We start from the raw sequence: 19,654 nt of genomic DNA on the forward strand, positions 1-19,654 counted from the left end.
AATTTTGACTACAAAATTGTCGCCAGGGACATTACAGCAGGATTTCCCCAACGTTTAAAAATATATTCTTGGAATGACTATAATGCCAACTGTTTCTGAAATTAGTGATATATGGTAAATTAGAGACTGTGACGAACGAATTAGGCCGGCCGAAGTGGCCGTGCGGTTAAAGGCACTGCAGTCTGGAACCGCAAGACCGCTACGGTCGCAGGTTCGAATCCTGCCTCGGGCATGGATGTTTGTGATGTCCTTAGGTTAGTTAGGTTTAATTAGTTCTAAGTTCTAGGGGACTAATGACCTCAGCAGTTGAGTCCCATAGTGCTCAGAGCCACTGAACCATTGAACGAACGAATTAGAGACTTCCATAATGCCTTTGATCTTGTCGACGACGAATACATAATGAGGATAATGGAGAAAGTGGGTCTGTAAGTATATGTAACAGAACTCATTCGGAGTATGATCACTGACATATCCACCAGCGTCCAAGTAAATGGACGGTTAACAAAATCTTTTGACATCCAGTAAGGTGTGCCACAAGGGTCCTTTTCTTTGTGTTCTGTCGCTGAGACCGCCAGGGAGTTAGCGTGTTTACGAATTTTTGAAGTGAGAAATGTCAGGGAGATGCTTTTGTGGTACGGCACGATTGCCTTGAATCGTGTTTGAGATATCCAAGCGCCATATAACTTTCAATACGCGACCACATTACCAACAGAATGATGACTGCAAACAACTGCGACACTCTGTTAACTTTGTTGCTGTTTTTGAGACAATGTTACGTACAGCGCGATGAATGAGAAATATAGCACCGCACAGCACTCAGCAGCGTGGATTCGCTGTACTTGGTTAACGCCGCGTGGGGTAGCCGCACGGTCAGAGGCGTCTTGTCAAGGTCCGCGCGACACTGATAGGATGGTTTCCGTTTCTCTGACATGAACATGTCACTGACATGAACATGTCACTGTCCGTTGTCCCCACGAGAGCATATTCTCCATCAAGACGTTGGTATCTACTCGTAGTATGTAACAGTCCGTCAGTGTAATTGTCCGTCTTGATCGCAATTACCTCTATTAAAAAACTAAAAAAAATAAAAATAAAAAAGGCCTTAACGCGTTTCGGTCACAGTCGGTAGCAGAAGCCGGGAAGACTCGCGAGAAACCGACAGTAACAAAGCCCATAGTTCTTTCTACGTTAACAGGTTACTATCTTTATATATATTGTAATATAAAATCTTTACGTTTTGTATCCCCAACTTCCGAAAATTAACATATTGAAATATATCCTTACATGTCTGATAAAGGTAAAGTTACCTTATAGATCTACCTTGCATAATATTACAGCTGTAGGTTAAAACCTTTTATCAACACAGTTGTCGATTGTAACTTTTACAGCTTAATTTTTATGAACTGACTATATGCTTAATACGTGACGTAACTTGGAATTTTTTACGTGACAAGCCCTATTAATTATTTTAATAGATCTGCCCAATTTGTAGATCTTATTGTGAATTTCAGTGGGACAGCTCTAGTTCTTCACGTTTTACTTTTATGAAATAACTGTATGCTTTATTTGTAATTAACATTGACAATGTCTGCTGCTTTTAACTCCGCCTAAAGGCCGCAGAGTGTTATTTAAGGCAGCCTGGCTCACTAAGCAGCGCTAGTCACAGAACATGTGTACGTATAATCGACGAGATACAATGTATCGAGTTTTTTCAGTGTAGTCTGCCTTCATTCTGTTTTTGTACGATGTATTAATGTAATTACTGTAGACGCTTCACATTTGTTCTGTTTAGCTGACAAATTATGCTTATGGCGATGGCCGAAACTGGTCAAGGAGTACTTTATAAATAATTGTAAGATTTTCAAATGTTTTCTGCTATTGTAAATAATTCACCTTTGTTGTACTGGGACAAAGATGAATGACCGCACTGCACGAGTACTGAATGAGATCGTTGACTCTGTGTTTAGTTTTATCTGTGGTTCACTTGCTAGTCAGTCAGTCCTCAGAACGGGACATTCTTGTTTGAGGCACAGTAGCGAGCAGTTGACTTTTTCAGAGAATGAGATCTGTTATTCGTAAAACTGGGAGAAACTACTCGGAATACTTTATAATGGAGATGAAAACTTCTTTATAAACTATTTCATTTCTTTTAATAATGGATGTTTATGGAGGAATTTTAAACGTAGCCTATGCACGCTCAAGAATAAGATGTTTGTTTGTCAGAACTATTAATTGAAGAAAACCCTTGTCCCTGAGATAAGTAATAATATTTGTGATAAATGTTAGTCTGATCTCTTTATTTTCATCATGTCACAAACTACGCAATTGGCTGAGGTGTCTCTAATTTTTGTAATGAGAGAATTTCTCAGCCGTTCGAGTCGTCTTATGTTGTACAGGCTTTTTGTCAATAATCGGAGTTTAATTTTTCAAGAACGATTATCTTTAAAGTAAAACCCACATTCATCATTCTTGATAAATTTCTGAATATTTGCGCCACACACAGAAAAAAGAATAGATTATTTTTCTTTAGTTGCGGCATCTGCTGTTTTGTATTTGGTTTCGAGAACGTAAGTATATCAGACACAAAGTAGCGTGCTGAGCCAAAGGTAAGTCACTTTTGTCTCAGGGCAGATCTCACCATGTATAATTATAGAGAAACAGTACATAGTCACAATTATCAGGTGTTGTATTAAGCAAGCAGATAAATTTTCAGTGATTAGTGTTGGTAGTTTCATTGAGTTGTTTTTTTTCCTCATGAGATCAATTATTAATTTTTGTGGTTACTCCAAGCCAAACATTGTGTATTTCATATCACGTAACTTTCAGAATTTATTTCGGTATTGCGTTTCAGATACACAATTTCCATTGAGCACACAATTAGTTTCATTTGGCAGTTAATTAGATTCGTTTTTATGATTTCAAATTCTGCACTTCGTTACATTTAAGATTTTGCTTCAGGACACTGTTCACATGCCCAGCACACGGCCAGGGAACTGTCAGTATTGCTCACTATTTTAACACGATATCTAAAGTACACTTTGGGCGAAGAGAAAGTTTTTGAAAACAGAATATTCAGTATTCACACATATACACAATTTTTTTATAGAAAGCTTACACAATAAAAGTAATAGCAATGAAGACGGACAATTACATTGACTAGTGATAATGACCGCGCAGTAGTATAATTATTTTTGTTGTTTGTACATAAAACAGTCTGATTGCACATTAGTAGTCCAGTGATTTTCTCTGCAGACTGGGGACGTATTTATAAGACATATAGACAATGTAAAACTCCAGTCCAGCTGCTTGCAACAAGACAGAGCTGGTTTCCACATGCAGAAAGGCAGAATTATTTTTTCCGAAGTTAGTGCCATTTCTGTACGCTTATTATTTCCTGGTTTCTCCTAAATGTCCGTAACACAATTTTTTACACTTGGTATATGGAACGGAGTGATGTGTTGAACAAAGTTCGCACACACCACAACTACAGAGGGACACTGAAGTGGAGCTGGGTGTAGACGGGTTGCCTTTTACAGGCAAATGTATGAAAGGGCTTTCTTCCCTCTGTCTCAATATTTTGAAGACTTACCCACCAATATTTTCCGTCTGTAACGAAATACAAGTAGTTAAGTGTCTCAAGTCTTGCCGTAGCTCATTTAGTTAAGAAGCACGCCAACGTTACGCTAAAATGATTTGGAAAAAAGGCAGAATACTTGTTACAATATGGATGAATAGAGTTAAACACCACTCCTTCCCCAGTAAAAGTCATAGTGCTTTCTCGATAGGTCACTGAAAAGATATCAATCTTCTGACAGGGTTCCAGTAGATCACAGTTTATCTGTAGTTTCTACTGACAAGTGCTGGTCATCATAAGAGCATAACTAGGTATTCGACTTATTCAACAGTTACTTCTAACATGTATTAGTTCGGGTATTATTACAACAATCCTTACGACAAACATCTCCTTTCTCAGGGGAAGATGTCAGTAACGTCTCCCTATGTTTGAAACACTAATCAGCACATTACAAGGCCTAGCTTTTCCAAATGAGAAGGCTAGTGTTTAGATGTACAGGCTTAAAATCATAATGATTGTTTTGCGGTAACGTTTCATTGTAGGCCTCGTTGAAAAATCTAGTCACAGCAGAAACTTAAGCCAAAGAACATTGTTATAAACAGACTAAACACCTCGTAGTTAACAACACAAGTTACCTATCCAACGCGTATTTTGTGCGAAAGGACATGAAAACTCCGTTAGCATTATTCTCCAGGCTAGGACATTAACGACAACGCATATTACGCGAAAATAACGGAAGTTTACACTAGCAAGCGGCTGAGGTGTATTTTTGCAAGCGTCAACATTGTAAGCCGAGAGATAATCCTGGCTATAAATAATTACCGTTACGAGCCCCTGGAACTTTTCGGCTGTTTGAGAAATTAATTACTTAGCGAGATAAGAGTCGACTGCTCATTTATAAATAACTACCGTACTTCCTGGCTCGCAATGTTCTCTCTTCGCTGTTCCAAACATTCGAAATTTTGGTTAGATCTGAATATGAGTTTCTCAGTAAGTGAAATTTTTATGCAAATTTAATGTAGTGCAGCAGGGGCAAATCTGGGAAGCAGGTTAACGTTATCGTATACGCCAGTGTTGCAAACAAACGCAAAAGTATTAATACTATTGAGGATCACACTTCGAAAACCAAGGAGACTGTGTAACCTGCTGTAAAGTGGGGGTCTCGCCACTGCATCTGATTCTTTCTCCTTCCTTTCGTCTGTAGTGACATCTCTGCCAATTATTTAGTACCGTAGTGATTTTGCATAATAAACGACTAGCTCCCTAAACAGTTCAGTTTAGCTCTTCTTCGACGATTAGAATATTCTTTTGCTGTAGAAGAAAATGCCAGTACATTAAGTGTTCCTTCTAGCCGCTGTGAACCTTGATGTAAGTGTAAAAATGTATATGTTTAACGCCCTGGAGATAATTATACGGTTTGTATACTACTACTACTACTACTAATAATAATAATAATAATAATAACAATAATAATCATAATGCGACTGCAACATGTGAGGAACAGTTGATGCTACACCACGATTAGATTCACCAGAAAATGTATTAATTCTACACAAGAAAAAAGGTAAACAACACATAATACCTCAAAAAAGATACAAAAAAATCAAATGGCAGTATAAAACAAGACGGGACGGTAAAAAGAATGTTAAAAGAGCTGCCGTCTAAAAAGTGCTTTTAAACTTCAAGTATTCTGTGGCACAAATTTTCGAAAAAACGAATAAAACGTGATGCGAGTGTATTCAGAACTGAATTAATTGCAGCACCTCCTAACGTCCACGAGAGAACTGCTTAGTATTTGCGTTAATTTTTCGCATCACATTGTATATTATGGCATTTACATAAAATACTGAATCTCGCCTGTGAGATAGATCCTAGTGTTCCTTTCGTCTTCCGTGTGGATGTTTATCATTGTAGAGATTGCTCAAAACTGGTTGCAAGCATTTTTCTCTGAACACCACTCTCAGCTATAAGAGAGGATTTGGTTTCAAAGTAACGAAAAGAGCACAAATCAGATGTCGCTATTAAATTTTTCAGTACGTTGGTACTGCGTAAGTTACCTAATACCGATCAGTAACTCTCTTCAAAACACAATTGGTGTCATCGGCCTGACGGTCTCTCATTAGGATTTTCCTTTCACTATCCACAAAACGGCAGGAATTGCAACGTTTCTGCATCATATCGATCTCCCCCTCCCCCAAGAGGACGAAGGATTAAGTTAATGTCCGGCCATCAATATTACGAGGGCGTGCCGAAAGATAATAACTCCGGAATCTTGATGTAAATAAACCAACCTTTTTTAACATTCTACAACTTTATTCTCCATGGCTACATTTTTGCAGTCCTCTGCCGTTAGAGGGTTCCGAACTGTTGCGCGTGACATGATGCTGTGTAACGTAACTATTTCGATGCGCGAAAATCAGCGTGCTGTAATCGAGTTTCGAATTCGAAGCACTCTTCCACCCATGGAACACCGTCTCCTTCGGCATGACAGGGGCACACCATACACAAGGTCTGCGACATCTGCAATAATCCGATGTCTTCGGATTAGTGTCATCGATCATCCTCTTCACAGTCTCGACATGGCAGCATCTGATTTTCCTCTGTTTCCAGAAACTTAAAGAATGTCTTCGTGGAACTCACTTTGTCAGTGATGAAGCTGTGCAAGCAGAAGTGAGGTTGTGGCTGTCAACAAACTTAAACATTCTTCAGTGACCGTATCAGGAAACTGGGCTCTCGTTAGGGGAAATTTGTTCGTCGACGCGGTGTCTACATTGAGAAATAAATATGTGGAGATGAAGAATAAAGATGTAGAACGTTAATAACGTTTGTTATTTTTAAAAAAGCTTTAAGAGTTTCATATAAAGAACTCGGAGGCATTACTGCTTAGAGCCGGCCGGTGTGGCCGTGCGGTTCTAGGCGCTTCAGTCTGGAACCGCGTTACCGCTACGGTCGCAGGTTCGAATCCTGCCTCGGGCATGGATGTGTGTGATGTCCTTTGGTTGGTTAGGTTTAAGTAGTTCTAAGTTCTAGGGGACTGATGACCACTGATGTTAAGTCCCATAGTGCTTAGAGCCATTTGAACCATTACTGCTTAGAACGCTCTCGTAGGTTTTCGATGATTTCCCAAATCGCTCCGGGCCAATGCCGGGATGGCCGATTTCTTTTGTCATAGTACACTCTAGTGCTTCGTCTCTGATGACCTCGCTGTTGACAGGACGCCAAATTCTAATCCCGGTTCCTTCGTTTACACACAAACACCACACGCGTAGACATACAGATACACACAAACAGACACACAAACAAATTTTTGATAGGCGTCGGCAACAACGTCTCCAACAGATAAATTATACGTTGCGCCTGCTCTTCGAGTCAACACAAGGTTTTCAGGAGGTCTACCTTAGTTGTGTCCGTTTCTGAGCTCAGGGGTCAGCGTAGTTGGCCGCCAGATGGAGGTTCAAAATGGCTCTGAGCACTATGGGACTTAACATCTGAGGTTTTCAGTCCCCTAGACTTAGAACTACTTATACCTAACTAACCTAAGGACATCACACACATCCATGCCCGAGGCAGGACTCGAACCTGCGACAGTAGCAGCAGTGCGGTTCCGGACTGAAGTGCCTAGAACCGCTCTGCCACAACTGCCGGCCCAGGTGGAGGGCGCGGGTTCAATTCCCAGTGCTGACAGGGAATTTTTCATGGTGGGAGGGATGGACCGGGGTTGACGAAGCGTCGCACTGCCGATTGGCGAACTCCTGGAATGAGAATTAGCGGCTACCAGGTCTGCAAAGAAGACAACGGCGGAAGAGCGGTGTGCTAACCCCACTCTACTTCATACCACCTCTATATGCCGTCACTGGCAGAGGATGACGCGTCGGTCGTCAGTCCCAATTGGCCTGTCTGAGGCTAAAACTACGGAGCTTTTCTTTGTTTCTTACTTTACCAGTAAATCAAATGCAGAACTAGAAATCTCGACTCAAGTATTCCCATTTGGGACTCACTAATAGCTTACCTGGACAGAACTGCACTGTGGACTGTGTCAAAATTCAAACAGTTCGTTATGCCTATAGAGGTAGCCAATGAAAGAATAGAAAATAGCGCGTGCATCCAAACTAGCTAGAAGGTGAGTCTCTACTGTATTACTTTCTTGCATAACCATATATCTAAAAGACTCCACTGAATCATATACATTGTTGTACCGACCACTTTTGACTACACAATTACATTAGTTTATTTTATATATATGAAGACAGTACTTGTTCTCGAAAGAACAGAATACTGTTGATGACCGTGCAGCTTTTCCCTGGAATAAATGAATAACTGAAACCCTCAGCTGCCGACAGGTGTTGTTGATATACCTCGATGTGGACAGCTGAAAATGTGTACCCCGACCGGGACTCGAACCCGGGATCTCCTGCTTGCATGGCAGACGCTCTATCCATCTGAGCCACCGAGGACACAGATGAATAGCGCGACTGCAGGGACTTATCCCATGCACGCTTCCCGTGGGACTCACATTCCCAACTGTCCGCAATTCTACATATGTAATATACCTTATAGATATTTGCCCATTCACTCATTACTCGCGCACGCTTTGGCGATTCCCGTAAGAGTTTGGGAAACCTGTGCGCATTCTCACAGACGAAGGTCAATGGCTGGGTAGCCTTTAACTATATATATGAAGACAGAAACTGTTCTCGAAAGAACAGAATACGTATTCTGTTCTTTCGAGATCAGACTGAATACTTATGCATCTTTCTTTGACATAGTACTTCATTGCAGATGACTACATCAACTACTAAAATTCTGAGATTACCATTAATATTGTCCTCACCGCTATTAATATACAAAAAGGACAGCGAGCGTCCCAACACACTTCCCTGGGGGGCCACGACCGAAGTTACTTTTACAAATGTTGATGGTTCTCTATCCAAGATAACATTCTGCTTACTCCCTACCAAGAAACCCTCAATCCAGTAACAATTTTCGCCTCATACAACATACAACAGCGCTTTTGATAATAAGCGTGGATACGGTACTGGCCTTTTTTTTAATTAATAGCTATACCATGTGAGAAAAGTGCGGTTTAGGCTTCTCATTACCGATGTTTCTGAGACCCATGTTGGTTGCCATGGAGGTCTTTTATTCGACGATTCTCATTATGCTTGACCTCCGAAAAAGTTCTAAGATTCTACAAAAAATGAGTGTCAAGGATACTGGACGGTAGTTTTGTGGATCATTTCTCCTATCCTTCTTGTAAACGTGTCTGACTTTTGCTTTCTTCCAACTACTGGGCACGGTTTTTCGTTCAAGGAATCTACGACAGATTATAGTTAAGGCCAGCTTCTTATTCAAAGTGATTGAAAATTCGATTTCTTATTGCGTATTTTGACAGGCATTTTAATTCGTGCGTTACAAAGGTTTCTACAACCCACTCTTCGGAGCAGTGTCACGGCCGTCGGAGCATGTTCCCAGCAGGAGACGCTCCGCTCAGGTAGAAAACTTGTCGTGCCGTGACGCACGTTCACAAAGTTATTTACATTGTAGTATGCATTCAAACATATTCTCCGAAAAGTGTGACGAAAAACGTGTGCGGGCCGCCGACCGCAGCATATCCAGCTTAGCCAGGTCGGATTTTCTCCCAAAGAAGAAGGGCATTGCTCTCCAGGAACAATTCCTGTTAGAGGAACGGCTGATATACGGCCCTAGAATTGCAGACTAAACGTCAGTAAGGAAAACTCTGTCTTGGTCAATTTGGGGTCAAAATTGGTCAAAAAATAATTTTGGTCCTCCATATTGGGTTAACCACTTGAATTTTGAAAATGGTTTTTGTACAACGAAATCAAAAATAACTATAAAAAGCGGTTTTTATGCAAATTGGACAAATAATACATGTTAAGGTTTTCCCTAAACTTTAAACAGGTATTTTTCGAGAAACGATTTTTCAAAATTGCGGCTGCATAAAATAGAAACGTTTCATTCTGTTAATTTCTACGTTTGATCCCCAAAAAGTAAACACTTTCGCTAGGCGGGTATACCTGAAATATATGGAATTTGTTAATATTAACTGTTTTTTGTAAAGCCATGAAGAGTGAAAAAATCCAAACACCGAAATCTGGGTTCGAGTTAGCATCATATCGTTAAATTTAAGGTTATTTCACAGTGGTTAGGTATTAGTTCTAATAAATGTTGTATCGACTAATCTTCCCCATTTTTGTTTTCAGATAATTGCTGAGGCGCTACACTGCAAGCAGTCTGCGTACTTCAGACTTACAGGCCCCTGACTAAACAATAATTACAGGGTCCATAATTTTTTTGTTTAGAAAATCTAAAATAAAGTTCAAAGTACAATCAGTCATAATACCCAAACAGATCCTTTGTATGCCTTTGCAATGTCTCAAAAAAATTCCAAACTTTGGCTATTTTTTGGTCATTTAAATTAGAGCTTATCCTTAAATGAAGGGCTGACGCAGCCGCATATTCAGTATAGAATGAGATAGAGAATCCATCGGGCCCTTGAGATTCGTTTAGTTTTAAAGTTTTGAACTGTTTCTCAACACCACTGACAGTAACACTTATTTCATTCGTCTTTTTAGAGCTACAACAACTAAATTGAGGGTATTGTGACGAGTTTTGCTTTGTAAAACAGCGTTTGAAAACAGAGTTAAGCATTTCTGCTTTTGTTTTGCTGTCCTTTATTTCAAGTCCTATCTAATCCGTAGTGACTAGACACAAAGTTTGACGCAACGAATAACCTTTACATGCGACCAGAATTTCCTTGGGTTTTCTGAAATATCATTTGAGAGTGTTCTGCTACAAAACTTGAAGGATTCACTCATTGTTCTCTTGGCAGCCAATTCGTTTCATTCAGCATGTCTCTATCTATAGCCCTATGCCTTGTTTTACAATTATTATTTAGCAGTTCCTGTTTCTTTACAGCTTCTTTACAATGACTGTATTCCGTAGAGGGTTCCTCCCATTATGAACTGTTCTACTTGGTGCGTATCCAACCAATGCATGGTCAATTACAACTATTCTTGTAAACTTGAGCCATAGTTAGTCAACTTGCTCCTGTCCTGTGCAAAACGTTTCCAGTTGACATGAAGGTATGACACTATTGTTTTTTTATCTAGATTACTAAACATAGAAATCTTTCTAGTTGTTTTAGTTGCCCTTTGCACTTTGGTAAACATTGTTGCCACGACTGCCTCATAGTCATAGACACTGGTTTTGAGTGAGCATCCTCGAAGAGATAAGGTTTATTTGTTGCCATTAGATCTAATATATTTCCATTATGAGCTGGGTCACGAAGCATCTGTTCTAAGTAGTTTTCAGAGAAGGCATTTAGTAATGTTTCACTGTATGCCTTCTCACGCCCACCACTAACAAAACTGTAATTTTCCCAATTGATTGTTGGATAATTAAAGTCTCCACCGATGATTACAGTATGTTTTGATAACTTACGTACAATGGAACTGAGGTTTTCTCTAAAATTTTCGATTACTTCAGAAGGTGAATCTGATGGTCGATAGCAGAATGCGGTTACCATGTTACGTGCACCCCTGGTACTGAATCTTATCCAAATAATATCGCATTCAACTTCCTCAATTTCTGTTTCGGTGGATTTGAGAGTCTTGTCTACTGCGACAAATATACTGCCTCCATTTCCCATCAGGCTATGCTTTCGATATACACTTACATTTTCCCCAGAAATCTCACTGCTATCAACTTCAGATTTTAACCACCGTTCTGTACTAGTACTATGTGACCTTAACTGCTTTTCAGGAGCCCTTCAAACTCTGGAACTTCGCTGCGAATGCTTCGGCAGTTAACTAGTGGGATTTTAGTATTCTCGCCTGTGGGGACAATACTTCTGTGTCTCCCACGGCCTTCTTTATCAGAGCTAGATGTAGAGTCGCCAAATGTGAAAATGATGTGAAATGAATAGAAAAACCTTGTGTGCCCCCCTCACACAGTCAGCTACCTCGGTAGCGGTCTCTGTCACGTAGTGCACACCTGAGCCATTTAGGTGGATCCCGTAGTTCAGAACACAATGGCGCAAGTCCAGGGAGTCGCAGCCTAGCTTGTCACAGAGCCTTCGAAGACTCTGCTTCATTCCCTCCACTCGAAACAGAACCAGGGGGCCAGGATCGGTTCTGGGAACAATGCTATAAACTGTAAGCTTCGTTGAAACTCCATGCGCAAGGCTGATCTTCTCTGCCAGTCGCTGGAATGATCTTGGTATTACCTCGGAGCCCAGGCGACATGAATTGTTGGCTCCTACGTTCGCCACAATCTGCGTTTGGCTGCACCCTGTTCCCTAAATGGCTACCATAGTAGCCTCTTCAACATGTTGAATGACGCTCCCAGGCATACATAGCGAGTGCGCCTGGTGTCCCTTCCTGTCCCTTGCTCCCATCTCTCTAAGGGGTACCATTATTCGCAATACGTTTCAACTGCCTGACAGAATGAGACTGTACCACACCCAAACAACATAAAGTGTGCAAATGTCCTCAGTTACTTTTTCGTACTGTCTCTAATGTCCGATGCAGTGAGTGAAGGGACTGTTGTGATGACGATCCGTTCGTTGGACGAAAACTTCCAAGGTCAGCAGATACCTTGGTACGGCTCAGGTTGAAAAATTTTCTTTATATTTTTCCAAAAGTTTTAACGAGATTTTACAACGTCACACTTGGCGGTAAAAATACTTCGTGAAAATCTCCTAATATGGAGAGGACTCTGTGTCGCTATCTGAAATGGGGTACACAACAGCGGAGATATTAGGGCTGGGTTTAAGCAGGTAGTACGCGACGTAAATTCTGTCATCACTCATAAGGGACTGAAAAATACGATTTTCTCAAACGGATCTACCAGTAATAAGCACAGTATTCTTGTAAATAGTAAACATTTGCTTTACTCGGACATGAAAACTGGTCCACTAAACGAGTTAGACAAGAACCTACATAATATATTGAAGTGTAAAATACATCACGTTGTTAATACGTGTTTTCAAGTGTACATAAAAGATACCAGAGATCAAAGTCTCTTTATTTCATACTCAAATCCCGGTATCTATAAGAGCTATAGCTTGGGATATCAAGGTATCTGAGTAAAAGGAGGTTGTGGACTGAGGGACGTGAAAATACGAAGTTAAAATTTTATATCAAATCACAGATTTCGTTCAAATTTGTGATACACAAAGGCCACGGCCAGAAATGAAAGTGGCAGAACAAGGAGCTCCAAATTGCCAAGCGTTTAGGGAAAAATACCATCTATGGCGCGGTTCGGGCGAGTAATGAACCAATTACTCCAGCGCAGTTTTCAGGCAGCGGTTGGCGCACCAAAAGGAGTAACGGTAATTCGGAGGTGCTGAGGCCGAGTCCCAAGGCGGAATCTTTTCTTATTTTCAATTCGAAAAAACGCTCACTGCACTGTTTTTATTAATTCATGAATGCCATGAATAGAAAAGCAAAAGAAATTTGTGATTGCTAATAAATTTCCAGGAAGGATGCTAAGGCGAACACGATAATTTCGTACAGAATGTTAGATGTACTCATATTATTTTAAACTTAAATGTTTTGGTGTGATATTCGTCGTAAAATCAGGGGAAGCAGTAATTTTCTCAGGATTTTGCCACTTTTTATTATTCCCTAGTAATTTTTTAAAGTATCAATAGAAAAGCGTTACTCTCACTTTGTTCTCACGATATTCTCGAAAAATTGACATCGCACGGTCTGGAGCTCTCAAAGTAAATAAACTATCGTAGCTATCGTTGTCTCCAACAGAAGATGGGTCGATTTAACCCACACTTGGAACCCACTGTCTGCTTGCTTGCTGCCGCTCAAACGTCGAAATGAAATTAACGGAATACGAAGTCCTGTGGACATTAATTACAATTCCTTCTGGGAAAGTTATTTGCGGAGTCCTCGTGGATGCCTTAAGTATTTTCTTCAAAACTTATGTTCAATTCCATACTTTCCTTCGCCTTTCCTTTTCATGCCTTTTATGAAAATATTAGTAAATACAATATATTAGCATTACTTCAGTTTATTTGCAGCGTAAGTGACGTAAAAATTGAAATTTAAAAAAAAGTTCACGTATAGGGAATCGAACCCATAATCATGGGACCAGCGTTATGGACTGTTTCCGCTGTGCCATACGCTGCCTGGAAACTACGGTAACACTGATATCACTTGTGCAACTTCACTGCAGGTGAGTGGAAACACTTCTCAAGGAAAACAACGTGGAACTCCTGGACAGTTTTAACGGGATTTATTTGCTTCTTAATGCTTTTGGCGTAGCATTATTTATGGGACTCAATCCTAGTTCGGCAGTAAATGGTGACACATTGATAATATTTGGGCCATCACGCTACAGGGATATTTATCGACATTAATTTGAAAATTAGGTTGCGAATGATTACACCAAGAGGTAGCAACAACTATAGGGGCTGTAGAGGGGCTAAAACAATTAGGACGCTTTGGTTGCGAAAGAAGCCAATAGTCCCCAGTCGCAATGTTGTAAATGACACTGGAAGCCTATCACACCTTTTGAAACTGAACCAGAGTGTTCGTATAAGATTATGAACTTGGTTTCTGTCCTGAAATATACCCCAATACGCTGAATACGACCCGTTAGTTACCTAGTCTGGCTGTTAAGATGAAGTTTCGGATGCAACTGCAGAGCGCAGCCGGCCGGAGTGGCCGAGCGGTTCTAGGCGCTTCAGTCTGGAACCGTGTGACCGCTACGTTCTCAGGTTCGAATCCTGCCTCGGGCATGGATGTGTGTGATGTCCTTAGGTTAGTTAGGTTTAAGTAGTTCTAAGTTCTAGGGGACTGATGACCTCAGATGTTAAGTCCCATAGTGCTCAGAGCCATTTGAACTTTTTTTTTTTGGTTGTTACTAGGAAGAACATTGACTGACAGTAGCGTGCTACACAGCTTCAAGTGTAATATGTTGATACTTGTAGATCTAACTTGTGCAGGACTAACATCATCGTCATTTGTGACCTGCACTGCATAGCAACATGTAATTCTACGAGCCCTCGTAGTGAAAATAATAAAGTTCTGATGACGCCATCTCAGTCCCCGTGTGTCTAGAAGTATGGCCCTTACGGAAGATCAACGTAAGCATTGCGTTTTCGGGCTGAATTACTAAGAAAGTGGCTGGCGCACGTTTTTATGAAACAAATCACCTATAGACATATGGGATACGTGTAGGAATTCATGAACAACGGAAGAGGTGCAAGAGAATAAGTTCGCAAAGACCAAACATGTGAGAAACGTACTACTATATTGAGGGCAAGTCAGATCAAATCGCTTAACGTCTCCACCAGACATCTAGCACAAGAATGTTAAAAATAAGGTTACAAATCCAGCGAGTGAGAGGAAGTGCCTGTAAGTAACTTCAAATTGTTGGTGGTTAATTCAGAAACGGATACCGCCAAGCAAGTGTTACGATGGGGGTAAAAGCGAGAACACAAGCATAAGGTTTCCCAGGCCAAGTTCGAATAAAAAATGCAACCCTAAAAGGAACATAATTCAGCATAACCTTAAAGGACGCACAAAATCCAACCACAAAAATGCAGTCCAATGCCAGTCGCTTGCTGCGACCTCTCCGTGCTGCAGGTAGTTGTCGGTAAAACGTGTCCATCTCGAAAATAAGAGACTAGTATCTAGTGTCGCAGCCGAAACATACGCGCTCAATCTGTGATTGGTCGATACAGGTCAAAGCTTTCGAGTGTTCCTGATTGATATCTGCCGAATCGTTTACATATATAAGCACCCCTCTAGCAGAAAGATTCGACTAGGGTCGTATCGTCTTTGGTTTGACAAGTGACTTCAGGATGGTGTACGAGTACAGCATTTGAAAGCCTTCCGAGTGAATGCGAACGTGTTTCAATCACAAATATTCATTGATCACTGTCAATTCGTGAAATCTGGGGAGACGGAAGTGTAACCTTGTGGAACGAGATGATAAATACAACGGGGACCAGGACTTGGAATGTTATCAGCGGTTTCTCATTCAAAGATGAGCGGGGTCATTTAGCGCAGGTGCGCGTGGTTTAACAGATGTACCTTTACGGTTGTGATAATAGACGAGCAAGTGCGACTTTCTGAGTAAAGTGTAGCGTACTTTTCTGAAGGTAGTGCCCGAAGGTGGTGCATTATTTTATGAGGGAGCTAAAAGGAAGAATGGTTCAAATGGTTCAAATGGCTCTGAGCACTATGGGACTTAACATCTGTGTTCATCAGTCCCCTAGAACTTAGAACTACTTAAACCTAACTAACCTAAGGACATCACACACATCCATGCCCGAGGCAGGATTCGAACCTGCGACCGTAGCAGTCACGCGGTTCCAAACTGAAGTGCCTAGAACCGCACGGCCACACACGCCGGCGGAAGAATGGTGATGAAATGGATTTGGCAATAGTGAATCAGGTGAGAATAGACTGTACTGTTTCCTTGCCTATTGAATTGACTTACTTTATTGCAGCATACTGATAGTACATTTGAAATGTTGTACTAAGATCTTTTTTTCTTGAATAACATTGCCGACCACATCACAAAGAGTCAGTCGGAAGTTAAAGGAGACTATTAGTATTATATTTTTCCAGTGGCTGCATGTTGGAATTTCCCTGATTGCCATCATTGCTGCTGATTCAGTGTTGAAAATGTATTTTTTTAACTTTGTATCACTGATCAAGGCGAGACTGGAGTCATGGAGTCATGATATTTTCAGGCACTTTACTGGAACATAGCAATCAATCTACATCCACAATCTACGTCATCTTCTGACAGCGGGCACCGCAAAACTATTTTTTATGTGTTGACACTACAACTGAAAAAAACATTCTTTGTCCTGTATAGACCCGATATTTTTCTCACGATATGACGCGTTTTCCTTATATCGATCCATCATCAGATGTGAATGCATTTTAGAAGGATTCTAAAATTTGTTGTAGAAAGATTGATTGCTGGTTTTCTATGCAAGCGATAGTATGTTAGTTAGAAAAAAAGTTTATCGCACTCTCTATTAGGAAAGACATATTTTGCGTGTTTAGATCGATTCTAGCATCCTTGTAAAGTGTAAGCTCATGGAGCCGTTTTGTCCCATCTAATTAAAATAATATGCATTTCACAGACATATCAGTTAATAAAGCCTAATGGAAAAAAAGAACCTAAGAAGTGGTTCAGAAATATCTATTTCCCTCCGTGAAGTCTTCATTAGCTGATTTCCTCATCTTCCATCACCATGGAAGGTAAAATCCTTATCTTTATTCTGAAGCAACAGAACGGAGATCGGAGGCGCGAGTACCGATCGGTATGGTTTGTTTTAAAGGTTAAAAAATATTTCTATATGTGGACAGTCATCGTAGCGCAACCGATGTTTACGTGACAAAGCAGGTGAAAGTAGGCTTTGTGTACTGGACAGCTCTGACGTCATCAATTAGCACAATTTTTCTCATGAATATCACAAGATTCATCTTACCACTATAATCTCTTTGGAGAGCTTTCATAATTGGTTGAATAATTTCATTATTCCAGTTAGAAAAATCATCGTTTCTAGAACACAAAACTTATCATAATGGGGTATACAGAAAAATTAGCATATTACCAATTACGAAACATTTTGTTTCATTTTTTTAACAGTTTCTGAAACTTATGGGGGTCCACGTTCACGGAACACTTTGTGTACAGGGCGGAAGTTGTTCATAAAATACTGAGTATTTAAGTACATATGACCCGTCGACTCTAGTGGCTCATTACGGAGTAAATGCATTTTTTTTTTTTTTTTTGCTGTTGACAACAGTAATGCCCACTCTGATCTTCCCCCTATTGAGGCACTCAGTACAGCAGTACGGATAACCCTACTGCCGAAGACTTGGCCGATGTGCATCTCGCTTAAAGATTCACTTAATGCTACTAAAGACCCGTACAACGAGGCTATGACAAGCTGTTCCAGCTGCGAGACAGTCACGATACTTTTCTGTCTTCCACATTTACGACTCTTCAACAGCAAATTTATCCACACTGCTTTATATTATGGTTAATGCACAACTAACATTACCGGAAATACAATCACGAGAAACATCCGAGCAGTGCTGAATTTAAGATTGAGGGCGAATAGAAGTGGGCATTACCGTTGTGAGCAGCAAGTTCTGCGAGTGCATGGAACCAGTTTGTTCCCAAACAACAAATGCAACTCATGCCCTCGACATTTCCTCAGGTGTGCAGGTATTATCTATGAAATACAGATAAAAAAATCTCCTCTGGACCTAGAAATCAAGCGAATTGACATTACTGTGTGACGTGCTACCGAAGACCACGATTTTTTTATAAGAAAGTACACATAAAATATTGATCAGCAACCTCTGGAATTTTGCCAGGGTTTGGGTTCGCCTAGCAGAACCTAGTACGTTGTAGTGACCGGCGAATATTCAATCGAAACAAAACAAACAATGTTCTCAACACACTCGTATGTAAACGATTTATTAGATACTATCAGCAGCAACATAAGTGTGTTTGCTGACGATGTTGTTGTCGATGAAGATTGTCGTTGGTGGCTCTCCCCGTACACGAAATGAATAGTGAAATTGAGAAGACTGAAGCTTGGAAACTTGGGTGAAGTTAATGACGAACTGCCCGCGCAGCTGTGCACGTTAATGCGCCGCTCCTGGGATTTGGAGAGGCCTGTCCCAGATCAAGTAAACGAGGAGGGCTGGTGAGCCTATCAGTCTGGATGTGGCTTTCAGGCAGTATCTCACTTGCAATGAGGTAAACCCTCACCTGTCGCTGGCGTCCCCCTTCAGATACAATCTAGGCAAATGGTTACAACATTCTCCTCCACTTGAACGAGAGTTTTACTCTCGACGCAGACGGATGAGGAAGACATCCGTGCACCAGTTGTCACTAACATTGTCAAAACACATATAACAATGCAAACTCTGTGGAGACACGGGTAAAAACAAGGAAGAAGAAGAAGAAGAAGAAGAAGAAGATCGTGAGCGGTGTCGGCTTACCGGGTTCCGTGGCGATGAAGCTGTCGTGTACAGGCGGTCGGCCCCTCAGCGTCTCGGCCGGCACTGTGTGACGTGTGGCAGCGGACATCGCCAGCCGGCCGCTACCAGCAGCCGCCTATCACACGACCTTCGGCCGGCCAACAGTTGGGACACACACTGCCAGAATCGCCTCCTGCCTTACTCTTCTTTGCTGTGCCAGCGTCCGGGACAGCCATCTGCCACAGTATACATGTTTGCTATTGCCCTTGCACCTTTACTGTCCCAACATGGGGCGTAATCGATATTATATCTCCGCAATCTTGAACCTGGGATAGCGTATCGCTGGTTCTCTCAACAGAGAAGGTACAATTCTGTAGTTCAATGAAGTCGTTATTCTTACCTGTATCTCAAGTTACCAACGATAAGCAACCCAGTATGCTGCACGTGAAAGTGTACTCACATCTAACAGGTGTTTCCCGAGCGATTGGAACGCATTCATAGAAACGCCACTCCAAGATGAGCACAAGAAAACGGCGCGTACAACATGATAAGAAGTATTTTGGAATGTACGGATATAAAGTGTTAAAAATCAATAAAAACAGTCTCCACCGCGTTTTAACAGTTTTTATTTGTTGGCAATCGGTTTCGGCCCTTTCCTCGGATCATCTTCAGGCTTACACCGCCATTGCGGCTGTTGGTGGCGATGTATGAAGATGGTCCGAGCAGAGGGCTATAACCGGTTGTCAACAAATAAAAAAATCATAAAACTCAATCGAGAGTGTTTTTATTGATTTTTAACACTTTATACTGACCGCTGTGCTCCAGTCAAGAATGTTTTATAAAATTTTAATATACAGATATAAATGCAGGATGGGACACTGAGGTGAGTTGCAAGAAGTTATTTGTGAAGAGCCGGGCAGAAGTTGCCGAGCGGTTATAGGCGCTACAGTCTGGAACCGCGCGACCGCTACGGTCGCAGGTTCGAATCCTGCCTGGGGCATGGATGTGTGTGATGTCCTCAGGTTAGTTAGGTTTAAGTAGTTCTAAGTTCTAGGGGACTGATGACCTTAGAAGTTAAGTC

General features: G+C 41.1%; 1 long non-coding RNA gene and 1 other non-coding gene across 2 annotated transcripts in view; both read right to left on the reverse strand.

Annotated features, from left to right (window-relative positions):
• The window catches only part of LOC124548091, a 288,825-nt gene extending 270,172 nt beyond the window's left edge, over positions 1-18,653 (reverse strand). The window contains exon 1 of the long non-coding RNA XR_006967697.1: positions 18,595-18,653. This is a non-coding gene — a long non-coding RNA (uncharacterized LOC124548091). The remainder of the gene's footprint in view (positions 1-18,594) is intronic.
• Positions 7,955-8,028, reverse strand: Trnaa-ugc. The gene has a single exon. It is a non-coding gene; the product is annotated as a tRNA-Ala (tRNA).
• Positions 18,654-19,654: the final 1,001 nt, after the last annotated feature.

The sequence above is a fragment of the Schistocerca americana genome, chromosome 1 (genome assembly GCF_021461395.2).
Source record: "Schistocerca americana isolate TAMUIC-IGC-003095 chromosome 1, iqSchAmer2.1, whole genome shotgun sequence".
NCBI classification, from domain to species: domain Eukaryota; kingdom Metazoa; phylum Arthropoda; class Insecta; order Orthoptera; family Acrididae; genus Schistocerca; species Schistocerca americana.